General features: G+C 37.7%; 1 protein-coding gene across 4 annotated transcripts in view; it reads left to right on the forward strand.

The window, feature by feature from the left end:
• The window catches only part of LRMDA (leucine rich melanocyte differentiation associated), an 877,229-nt gene that overhangs the window by 573,353 nt on the left and 290,460 nt on the right, over positions 1-13,416 (forward strand). The gene's annotated exons all lie outside the window — the stretch shown is intronic.

The following is a 13,416-nucleotide window of genomic DNA, read 5'->3' on the forward strand; positions in this document are numbered from 1 at the left end:
ACTGCTCATGGTGCCTTAAAAATGTACAGTTAAATAATTTGACCCAAGTTTATGCAATGAAGCAATAGGAATGTTGGGGAAAGAACATGGAACTCAGAATACTATTTCTCTGCTCTGGCCACTAGGCCAGAGTCCCATAGTGGTACTTGATTGTACATATCTGTACTGAAGTGTGTATATGGACATATATGTAAAAATAATATGGCTCTATGTACGTAAGTATACTATATACAATTATGCTCGTTTCATTTGACGAAAGCTAGATAAAAAAATAACTGTGATTAAGACTGATTGCAAATTACTGTTTTACTTGTAATGCTAAGTTCGGTGTAATGAGTGACTAGATGTAGGTGCAGTTCTTTTCATTCTAACACAGCCAACCCAGTAACTGTGATTATGATAAAGCTTTTCATCTGTTGATGTACATACGTTGCTGCTTCCTGCCTTTGTAAATTTCTGCCTAGAATGGGCTCCTTGCAGAGGAATGCCATCCCACTTGGAAGGAAGTCTTCACATAACACAGCCTTAGCTTTCCCTAGGGTGTACCTGGCTGTGATTGGGGAAGTGAGTGAGGGGGAGGGTGTGTGTGTGTATAAAGTAAGAACTGAATAGTTTTGTTCATTATCTTGCTTAAATGCCGAAAGTATGTTTAAAGAAACTCAGTAGTATAAAAAACTATTACCCTGTTCTTTACTGGTGCTTATGAACAAAGGCTTTCCTTATGTGCTGGATGGGTCCCCTTCTCTATAACCCCTCACATGCTCTCAGAAGTTCACATTTCCCCACACAAAGATCTCCTTTTAGTAGGAAAGTACATTCTAGTTTATATTGATTTTATGATTAGGTTATGGTGTGTGAATGGTGGGCTGAGATTTGGCTTCAAAACCATCTTGAAGATATGCATGCATTAAAGCGAGTTAAGTACCAACTCGCTAGTCTGCACTGTGGTGTTCTGCAGACAAAGGACTGCTCTTCTGCTAGTGCATATTATGGGACAGTTCCCAACAGGCTGTTGGAAAGTGCCTCATCAACTGAGGCTGCCCGGCATTGATTAAAGCCACGAGACAGAGCTAATTCCATGTCTTTCTCTGACCACGGTGGTGATGTTTCTCCTGGATGGGGAGGTGGGTCCAGTCCCGCACTCCTCTAAAGCAACTCTGCTGGCATCAGTATGGGATGGGAGAGGAACCTGTCTGGCACCTTCCCATGAAAGTATTTGTCAGGGATTGAATTGGCAGAAGAGAGGGGGTGTGGCTCTCCCTCGAGCTCTGCCCCTAAAAATAAGCTCAATTTACTTAAGATGTCAAAATGAGACGCTGTTCTCAGTAGATTGTGAGTGTTCACTGTGCTCTTTGTGCTTTCCTCCCACTCAGTAGTGTTCAAATACACCAGTAAGCTCTCCAGTCTCACTGCTTTCTTACTAGTCCCACTTTCTTTTCTCCTTGTCACCTTCCCTATATAGTTCCCTCTCTTGTATGCTCCCCTGAACTTCTCCTCCTCTCCCTCTCCCATGCTGAATGGCCAAAAGGTGAATGGCCATGGCATCACCTCCAGGCTTTCTAAAAGGACTGGCTGCCGATCCAGCAGGACAAGCTTGACAGGGTCATGTTCTGTGGGGTGGAGTCCGGGTCCAAGTTATTGGTAGTACCTTCTCTGACTTGTCAAAACAGAGAGACACAGGAGCCTTCTCAAGTAAATCCCAGCTACAGCAGGACTTATGCTGTGGCATTGGGAGAGATGATATGGAGACTCAAACATGGTAAACATCAGTGTACAGAGAAAATAACTCAAGTGAAGACTGAAGTTTAACTAGAGAATAATTCACATCCGTAATGTCGCAGACCACCTGTGAATCGCATGGCCTGTCGGTCCCTGGCCGAAGGAGGTATTGCCCTTTGATTTCTTGGGGCATGTTAACCTAGTTGTTTAAAATTGGTTATTGTGTGTTGGTGAAGCCACAATTGTGCTAGATTACTGTTTAATAAGGGAGAAGGAAACTGGATGGCTTGGGGGTTGATATGGTATCACGAGCCTTTCATCTCCAAGTGAATTGTTCAGCTCCAGCACAGATTGGTAGTAATCGAGTCCTGTTGTTATCTGGTTCTCCATGACCTAGTGGATAAGATGTATTTGTTACATGACCCATCACTGAAACTGACACTAATTGGAAAATATGCTGTCAATCATGGGGCAGAGAGCCCAAATACTGAATTCCCTCTCACCAGAAAAAGTAAATGGAGCAACTAAAGTATCTAACTTAGTGGGATCTGACTAGAGATCTGTGAAATCTGGTGGTTTAGGTTTTGTGGAAACTTTTGAGTGACCTTGTTTTGGAGGTATTCTGATTGCAGAGGTTCACATCTCCTCAGTTTTGCATTTTGTTTTGGATTTGAACAAACCTTAGAATTCAAACTCAGCTGAAACAGCCAAATGTTCAGATCATAACCAAGCAATACAGAATTGATGCAGTAATACTAATTACACATGGCAGTTGTTAGGACTGGAAACCAATGTTGGGAGCATATAAATAAGTCCAAACAGTTATGTCCCTGGTGTGTGAAGCAAAAGTGATTGATCAGGACAGATACATTTCTATGAATATTTTCTATATAAAAAATCAGTGGATCTAAGTGCTTATTTATGCATTCTGTCCATGAAAGACATGTTGGGGGCTCTTGAGAGTACTTTTCAGCAATGCATTTTTGCACTTAATCCCACCATTTTGCTTCCTCCTAATCCCTTCATTAGTAAAAGCTCTCTCTTTCACTCACTCATAAAACCCCTTAGGTGATATACAGCCTCTTACTTTCACAGCAAAGCAGTGTGTGGGGCAAGCAAGGGGAAGATAGAGCTAAACCTTCCCCTTGCTTGCTTTCTCATTTAGCACCTTATCCACAAATGTCCTAAAGGCAATGTGATGAGGATAAAACTATGATGTGCCGCCCATATTTTAACACTTTATGCCTTAATATTTTTCTAGCTGTTTATTCTGCAGAGTGCACGTATATCGTGGCTGAAATTGATGCTACGGGTGTACATGAAACTAACACCTTTTCTCAAGCAGACTCTCTGTACACTACACTTACTGCCTTTTAAATGTCACAGCAATTGAGCAAACAGTGAAATAATGTGTTCAGAAGGCAGCTAGTGCTATATTTGTTGCAAATTCTTATAACAAATGTATTTAGCTGGCTATTTGCAATTGATTGAATTCCAGTTTTATTACTATTAAATTTTAGTTGCTATTCCTCTCTAGTAACCATTGTACCCATTATTATGATGGTGATAAAATTAATTTTAGTTTGCTTTAATTTTTTGCTATTGTGAGACTACTTTTGAATGTATAAATATCTGCAAAATTGTGCTCATGCAACAGCTATGGAAAATGTTCCAGTCTAACTGCAGAACTCCTCAACAGTTCATCTTAATTCCAATTCCGTCTGCCTACAGGAACCAGCACTGTCTTTTTAAAACTTATGTTCCTCCACAAAATTTTTATGTAAGCTGTTCATAAACTGCTTTTCTTTATCTGGATATCCACAAATTTTATTCAGAGTGCATTTTGAATTGAATAGATGTTTGTTTGGGGCACATGATGAAAGCTATGCTATATTTCTCCTGTGGTCACGATCAGGGCCTATGCATAATTTTTTCGGGCCCAGTACAAACTTTTAACACGGGGCCCCTCCCGTAATGGAGGGTAAGGGGGTTGCAGCGTGAGTCGGGCCCCCCAGGGCCTCCGGGCCCTTGTAAAATGTACCATTTCCTTCCCTCCCCCCCACATGTGGGGGCCCTGGTCATGATTGCCTGAGTCTATCCTGTATAATCAGGAAGGTCCGTTCACATAGTTGGTGGGCTGGTGCGGAGTTTTCTAGTTAGTTGAGGTCCCTAATCCAACTGAAAAAAACATGAGGGGATCTTTTTAAAATCTTCCAAAGTCATGTTTATTTCTGATTCTGGCAGATAGTGATCTGCTACATGATTAATTCCTCTAGTTAACAAGAATTGTCTCATTTTATATTTTGGATCATATAATAATTGTATCCGTGTTTTTCAAGGGAAAAATTAGTTTCCTTGCTATCGGTTCTTTGGAAGGAATCAGAGCTGAGGCTTTAGTCCTATTTTCCGTTCCGGTGCATTCAGTGAAACTATTTGAACACAAACCAGGTCTATGAGTGTTTCAAAGAAATTCGACCATTGGGAAAATAATTTTATCCCAATCTGCTTCCATTTTAAGCTTTTAATGGCCCGTGAACTATGAAAACAGGTTCTGACACACACAGTTTGTGAAGCCATTTCAAATGAAACTTGGAAGAATCTAACGGCCTTAGTACATGTCCTCAATAAGAATATGGCTTAGTTCTCATGTTAGAACCAGTACATCAGCTGAGTTATACGTTTACCACATCTGTACTGTGTCTTGTGGACACACCTCAAGTACCCTACAACTGCATTGATCCTACATCTCTTGCAGAGAGAGATATTTTGAGATGTGTACCCTAAGATGTAGGTGTACCACAGATTTTTTGAATAAGGGTAATATTTTTTTAAAATGGAATATAGAAAGATATTAAAGAGTTTATCATTAAAGCAAAATTTGAAATTCCCTTTTCTGTGTTCCTATTTTGCTATTCAGCTATCCAGGAATTTGCCTACTTGTACTAAATATTATTTTCTTTATTTTTTAAATGTGAGTTTTGAAATTAAAGTGGAAAATATGATCACAGAAGGCCATATCCCTTTTATTGACTGTAAAACCTTTTTCATTGCACTTGCCCATTTTATCTCGTGCTTTAGCAAATTTGAAACACACATCTATTGCATATCAGAAATCTTCATGCCAGCTTTGGGGAATCAGTTATTTTTTTTGATGCTGCAGGTCTATATTGGGGACAGATGTTCATGCATTTTGCTCTAGTGACTAGAATAACAGTTTAAAAAGTACATGTATTTTTTTGAGGTCAGTATCAAGATTTCATTGACTTGAGAGCTAAATATTGACTGAGGTGAAGCATGTTTTCAGATACCTTTAACAATATAGAATGCACTGCACTAGTTTGTCAGGTGGTGGTGGAATCTTTCCTTCTATAAAAGCTGCCTGTTTAACTGAAAATAAAAATTAACAATGTGATGCTTAAACAATTAACTTATCTGGGTGTAACTGGAGGAATGTTTGATGTTAGACGTGAATAATAGCTCCAGTTATTGACCTCTGGCATTAAATGGGGTGAGCATTAAATTTTCTGACTTGTAATGTGATTATTTTCAGTAGGATTGGAATACTTTCATGTTTGTAACAATCATTAATGGAAACATAAAATGTTCAGAACCATTGTTTAGTGTGTGAGAGAGTATTATCTTGGCCACCTGTGAAGTGAGTGATAAGCTTTGCAAGTGTCTGGGTCGGGCACCATTTGAATTAATTGCCTGATGGAATATGAGTTCATTAAGACTTGAATCAGATTAGTCACCTGGCATACACATCTGATGTTGTGGAACCTAAATTAAATAATATGTTTTTGTAGATGAATAATGAATGCAGCATATTTGAGACCATGATATATGTGGAACATAGGAACTTGAGTTATCCTAGATAAAATAAATAAAATGTCATGTATTTCTTTAAAAAAAAAAAAATTCAAAACAAAAATCTTTCTAAGGGTTCTACTCACTCAGGCAAAACTCCCATCAGCCTATGAATGACTGAGATGACAACTGTGATGACAAGTTGCCAAACTGTAATTTAAAAGGGGACTTCACCTTAAGTTTTGGGAAATTTCCTAGGCTCAGCCCACATTCAGTGTGAGTAAAGTTGGGCTGATCTGTGATAGAAAAAGTCCAAAGTTTGGTAGTTTTGAATAAGTTGAATTTAGTTGAGTTTAGTTGAATAAGTTAAGTTTAGTTTTGAGATTTTTGCATTTTTTGAACCTTCAATTCAAAGTGAATTTTTTGAACCTGCACTTTAAAGTACTGCAACAAAAATATGGGCTTTTTTGGCAGACCTTATTAGTGGAACAGCTGTGGTTAGTTGATTAAAAACATTGATTTCAGTAAAACTTAGATGTCCAAATACCTTTAATAGTCTGGGCCATGATGCTTTCCTGCCCCATCTGTAACATTGGGATGATCATACATAATCTGATATCCAAATCATATTGATATACAAATAAAAAAGCCAGATTATTTTAAGGGTTTTTAAAATTTTGTAAGTGCTAAATATTTTTGTATTTCTAGTTTTCAAGTTTCAGGCAAGGGCCTGAATTATTTTCATGTGTTTCCTTGATAGTGTTAGGAAATGATAGCAGAAAGAAGTGAGCCATCAATCTTTTCAGTTGATGCACTTTGTTCCTATTGCTGTTATGCTGAAAGCACCTTTTTATTGATATTAGCATCTATTTTACAAAAGTAACTTGTACTTTCTTATCATTCCCCATCATTGGAACCTAGAATCAGCTATAAAGCTGTTAGGTTTTTGCTCAAAATCATTGGTATATTTATTTATGTTTATGTATATCCTCCAAAGGTCACTGCATCTCATTTCTCTGAAACTTGTTTTCAGCCATTCTACAGTATCTTCATTCTTGTTGCAAAGGTGAAGTAGAAAACTTTGGACCCTGGCATAAATAGCCTGGACATTAGGAAGTTCAATATACAGTAACTTGAAGAGGCTGTGTGCTCTGAGAGCCAGGATCATGACCTTAACATTAATCTCAGGGGGACAAAATTAAATTGTGGGTGCTTATAGAAGTGAAGAACTGGTAGCATTGGCTAGAGCCAAGCAGTCAGTGTGCATCCTTCTCCACCATCCCCTGGAGACAGTTATGTCAGGGCACCACAATCCTTAACCTGCATCTGTCCTCCTAGTCACTGTTTTAAACATGAAATGCCATAGAACTCATTTTATTTTTTAAACAAGTGTGTGAATGAAGGCTCTGAGTTGCCCAGTACCTCCTTTTAGGCCTCAGTGACTCACAGATCTAAACATGGCTGAATGAGACTGTTGTCCAACTGCCAGTTTCACAGTAGGATAAATCATATAAACTCAGATTAATCTCCTTTATTGACGTGAGATGTGAAAAACCAAGTTAGTCATTTAAACATTTTAAATTCCATTCTAAACATTTCTGATGCTGTAGTGGCGCCATTGGTGCCCGCTGGAGCTAAGGTCTGTGTCAGCCTTTCCAGGACCTCAGAAGTCATCCGTAAAAATTCTTTCAGGGCCAAAACTTCCCCTATAAGGACTTAAAAGCTTAAAAGCAGCTCTGATTTCTTTGTTCATATTTTTAATTATAAGAATATTAATAAAATTACATTGTAAAGACAAAAAGGAAGGAATATGGAAACTAGCTATCTTCATACATTTTTCTACAAGTAATTGCTCAGATACTAGGGTGAAGAGTGCAGCTCAAGAACCTATATAGAATAGGACAGAACTCAAAAAATAGGAAAACAAAGTGGACAAGTAAATAAACCTGAAATATTTAAAAATAAGTATTTTAAAATATATTCTGAATAAGGAAAAAGCAGTGTCTAACTTAATGAGGTTTGAAAATTAGCTGTTGCACAGAAGAAGGTAATAGTCTCTAAGGAGTTTCATATTTTGTGTTTCTGTGTGGACTACTACATAATAGATATGTCTTGCCTTTCAAAACAAGCCACTTGTGTTCTGTCAGCATATGACCCACCAGTAAATGAGTTTTGGAACTTAGAATTTCCACTACCAGATCAGATAATTGGTTCTTCAGTTCAAATTCCCTGCCTTTAGCATTGTCCAATATAAGAATCTTCACAGAAAGGCAAATAAATAAATCCTCACAGTGCAACTGGGCTAGTGTACAAGGCTGTGTGTGAGGTAAATTTCTTTTTTAAGCCTTGAAGCATGAGATTTGGTTACACTTATCTTAGCATGCATAACTGCAAATGGTGTTATTGGTCATAAAATTATCCAACCCTTTTTAGAGTCCAGCTACGGTATTTGACCTCCTGAGGTGATGAATATAGACAGATAAGAGATAGCAGCTCTGAAAGTGTTCTGGCCTCGGTGGTTAATAAATAACTATTTTCAAATGTAGTGTACAAATCAAAATACACATTTACCATAGACCATATTAGCTCAAAGAAGTCATTAGCATCTACTTTTCCATAATAAATAATATTTTTATGCATGCAGGGCTCTCCTACACTAAACCTTAAGAAAAAATATAACTACAAGAAGACATCCCGCAGAAATTAAACAGATTGTAAGCCAGAGTAAAAAGTATTTCAATAAACTACCACCCTAAAAACCAAAAATAGGACATTATAGTCATGCCTAAGGTATGATTTTAATAGGGTAAATAATATGAGCTATATCCAGCAATCTTTACTATGTTAAAATTTCAACAGGAGTTTAGTCTGAATAAGTACTGCTGCATTTGGTCCTATCTCTGTATAAATGCCCCACTACACACAATGGTGTACTGTTCAAAGTACCTATTTTTTTTCCTTTAAAAATTAAATTGAATTTCTACACATGAAAGTGAGGTAGCGGTGACACTGTCTTCTGGTCCTCCCTCTCTCCCCCAGCTGTATGTGAAAATGTAAGGTATGCAGTAGCCATTCTATTGTGGTGGCTGCCCTGCACATAATGGAGATACGATTTGAACTGTGTTTCCAAGAGACTGTAGGTCTAACCAGGTTGGAGAGTCAGGAAGGAATTCTCTTCCTCAAGGAAAAGTTGGTAAGGTCCAGTGGGTCGGTTGGCCGATCGGTTAATAAGGAGTAAGGACAAGATTTTTGAAGTGGAGCTTATAATTCTGTCTGTGGTCAGTGTGGGCGAGATTCAAAGGGACTAGTTCCCACAGGTAACGTGAGTAAGAGGCCAAGCCAGGAGATAATTGGTGGATCCTATTATTCTGGAAGAAGAAGGGGTGACCTTAAATCTTTGCACAGAAGTAGCTTCCTGGGGAGGACAAAAGGACTGAGATATGGGCTGAATCCCAGAGGTTACCTGATTTTTTAAAAATTTAATTTAATTTTATTGTCATTTAACACCACACTGGACCTGAGTAAATGCCTCATTTTTTAAGGAGAGGGAGAGTAGTACATCCCATTAAAGTTAATAAAGTTGTAGCTTACTACTTTAAAATCTGTTCCTGTGTCTGTTTCATTCTCTCATGTTTCCTGATAGACCCATCTTGTTCCTAGTGTGAGATTGAATTAACATTAAAGAAGCTTAAATACACACATACATATGTCCAAGTGCAAAATTATCCAAGACACTGTCGTTTGGGTAAATAATACATGTTCAGTAATATGTTTTTTTATTTCAAAGTTAAATTTTAATTATAATAAAGTTTAATTTTTTCCACTGTTAAGTCCTCTATATGTCCCCCATCCTATGATGTCCTATGTGGCGTAAAGCAGGAATTGTTTGTCAGCCTTAGTTTCAAATTTCTTGGCTTTTATTAATTTATGGTACAGCCATAGTAGTATTTAAACATACTGTAGACGTTCATTGCTTTTTATGAGTGAAAAAAAATCAGACTTTTGCTCTGTGACCCTAGGCACCCATGTATTCACACCCTACACATCACTGCAGTAATATTTGTACAAAATATGCTTTGTGTGAGGTATCATGTGAAAGCTAATAACACACTGATTATTAACATCATTGTAAAACACATGTTCACATAGAAGTTATGAATTCCCTCTGTGTGATATTACTAGAACCTGTTTAAGACCTCACAGCCTAGCTTAGGTAAAGGTGATAAACAGGTCTGTCCTAGACAAAGGAATGTGGGTTTACCTCAACTTACATATTAGCAGTAAACCAAGATATCAAGCTAAACCAGTGGAGGGTTATCCCAACCTTGATGTCAAGAAATAAAAAATTAACTTGGCTGCTGTAACCCAGACAGACACAGGAAACTGAATCCCCAGGAGGCTTTCTGACTTGTCAGACAAAGACATTCCTTTGGCAATATAAGGAACAGAGAGAGACTCCATCTTTATCCTTCACCTGAGGAGACAAAGAAACCAATCAATTTCATCTCTTGGATGGGTCCAGCCAGGTCAGCCAGTGAAAAGCTGGAAAGGAGACCGTTTCTTTTATGCACAGGCTTGAACAAACACTGTATCTTGCTAGACTGAGTTTTAGACTTTTAGATACATTTTCATTTTTATTTGTGTGTAGCCATCGCTACCTTTATCTCTTGTACTTGATATCATATAGTCCACGTTTTTGTTCATAAACCTGTTTTACTTTTGCCATAAACCAACTCAGTGCTGTGTTTGAAGGGAAGCGTGAATTTACCCCCAGTTAAATTAATAAGCTGTAATGTACTGAGTCTTTAACAGAGCAGCAATCTTAATATCTTTTGTGACCACTGTGCATTGCAGAAAAACATCTCTGAGAAGCTCAGAGACTCGAGGAGTTTGCTGGGCAGGAAGACAGACTGGTATGGCAGAGAGCAGACACACAGTATAATCACCAGAAAAACACACACTTGCTAAACCAGAGAGGTAACACGTTGGCTCGCAGAGCTGGGTATCCAGAGCAGCATGTGACATGCTCCTAGCAAGTTGCTATGCAGCAAGCCACAGGAATATGTGAGCAGCTTTCTTGATTTAAGCATGTAGGAATTAGCAGGTATATTGAAATATGATATTCACTTTGGTATGTTGTTCCTGTGTACTCATAGATTTTTTTGAAAGACATAATGAGCATATTCAGCTCCCACGTTATATCTATCGTGTGGGGTTTTTATCAGGAAGGCTTAGGAATGGAAGAAATGGTTGTATAATATTAAACATCACTTTGAACTTCAACCCCAAAGCCAAACATTTTTAAAAGCTTGGGAAAGTTTGGTGAAATGTTTCCTTTTGTTGTAAAACAAAAACAAAAAGAGAGGGAAGAGAAAAGTTCATGAGTGGACACTTGTATGTGGTGGCAACAGAAAACCACTTTCCAAAAAAATTGTGACATATCCTTTCTCACTAAAACTATGAAATCCTAGAGCTCTCTTTACAGAGGGGCTGAACTGGTAAGATGTCTGGCCAGAATGTCCAGAATAAAGATGTTTAAATAAGCATCTGAACATTTTTCTGTTTACCCAAATTGTGAACTCCTCCAGCTCCTTGAGGTGAGACTCATTGAGGCGTGGGCCGTTTTATCAGCTAAATCTTGTAAATAGTTAAACTGAGCAAAAAACCACACCATGAATCTTTCGTTGAGATTCACTGAAATCAAATGAGAGCAGGTGCACAGAGATCTGAGATAGTGCAGGTGTGCTGGTTTGCTTAGGTTGAGCCACTCTGTAAGTCATGCATCAGGTATATTGCTTAATTTAACAATAGTGTCTAGCAAGAAACTGTTTTTTAAAAAAAAGCTTTTTAGGTGTCCAATCTACTCTGTGTATGCACTTAACTCCTTGTAATGGGGACTTTTTGGTGTCCAATCTACTCTGTGTAGGCACTTAACTCAATATACCGGTATTTCTTTGACTACAGGAGGATAAGAACTTCCAGATGGGACAGCTTGTCAAAGTAGGTCACATTCTCAGCTACAGACAAATAACCATTTAGCAGATAGTATATTCTGCAGTCACTAGCCATCTGCAAAATAATTTAAAACAAATTAAATAAAAATTTAAAATTTAAATTGTATCATATTTTAAGAGCATTTACTAATGATGTTAGAAACATTTCCTTGTAAATTTGAAACATCACCAGGCCAAGAGGGCACAAAAAGAAGTAGATGCAAGCATATATGAAAATGTTTTGTTCGCACCATAAAATAAAAGTTGGAGTCACACTGGTTTTGGTTATATGTACATTTACATTCCATGTGCCCTTTACAAGGTTGTTGAACCAATAGCAAAACATGTCTTCTGGACAAAATACCTTCATGGAAATTTTATAAGTTTATATAGTGTGAGTGGTATAGATTATTTAATATTCTACAATGCTGGACAGTGTAAACATTTTGGATCTCATTCATAAAAAGAGCCTGCATACCAAGCCTGAAAAGTCAGGATGTGCAGTGGAGAGCACTGGCTTGAAAAATGGACTCTCTCTCTCCTATACATTGTCTTGCTTTCTGCTATTTGCTAGGGTTTAGGCAAATTTACAGTAAAAGCAGAAATCTTCATGGAAATGTATTATGGTTGCATGAAGATAAATTAATGTTTCCCCTCATATTAGTGTTTTATTTTAATTCTTTGGGATAATATTTAATAGCTTCTTCTTTTCAGCCATTGTATTACAGGCCAACAGCAAGAACAGAAGTGAAGCTTTAAGGATGGTAGTATTAAAGAGGCACCTTACCATAAGACACTCCTCTTAATTCTCAGACTGCCACTGGTGCTTCTTCCCACAAATCTAAATACTATCTTTTTCTTCCTCACACCAAATGTAAAAATTATACAGCTACGCTTTTCTTTTGGCCAACTCTGACTGCTTTTGATCTGATTGTTTATAAGAATTAGTGATCTGAGTGCAGTTCCTAGTGGACAGTTATATATGCAGCAAACTGCGCTATTGTTAAGTTACAGCTACAACCTGAATGGTCATTGAGTCTGAATTCCCTCTTACCAGTATATCTCTTTTCCTGATTAGGATCGGAGCGCATTGTTGGAATAACGTGAGGCAGTTTGTAGTACTGCTAGCCATAACCTGTACCTCACCTGTTGGCAAACAGAGGACAAACCTTACTTTCCATCGCAATCAGTCAGATCCATTCCCTAACACTGAATTCACTTAAAAACATTTACATACCTTAGCCAATAATTGTTTCTCACTGATAATATTATGCAAGTTATGTGATAATTAAGATAGTTCATCTCTCAAGTATTGGATTTACAATATTACATGGACTACAGACAAGACTTCTTAAAGCAACTCTAGTGGCTCAGATAAGTTATAGGATGATACAGTGATAATATTTTGTATTATAATGGGCAGGAAATGCTAGTGGTTAACACACACAACTTCAAGGCAGGAGTTAATGCCAACTTTGCTGTGAAACCTTGAACAAGTCACTGAACCTCTCTGTTTCACCACTGTAAAATGGGGATAATACTTATTTATCTTACAGGGTTGTGAAGCTTATTATAAGTAGTAATTTTAAAGCACTATGTGAATTTAGTATGTGAGTTGGGAGTCCCAGAAAGTCTTTACTCCTCAGTTTACTCGCATTTGAATTGGTGAATACAATGCAAAAGGAGAATTGAAGTGATTGATTATATGGTATTGGGCAGATCCTCAGCTGATCACCTTTTCTCCATTGAAAGCAGCAGAGCTACCCCAATTTATAACAGCTGAGAATCTGACTATATTTTAATGGATACACTGAGTGTTTGTCAGTCTTCAATGTATATCCTGATCAGTTTTCATTATGGATTATTAGTTCTAAAATTTCCTTTTCTGTTACTGAAC

Source organism: Emydura macquarii, unplaced genomic scaffold (genome assembly GCF_026122565.2).
Source record: "Emydura macquarii macquarii isolate MOO-44397 ecotype Brisbane River unplaced genomic scaffold, CSIRO-AGI_Emac_v2 contig_67, whole genome shotgun sequence".
NCBI lineage: Eukaryota > Metazoa > Chordata > Testudines > Chelidae > Emydura > Emydura macquarii.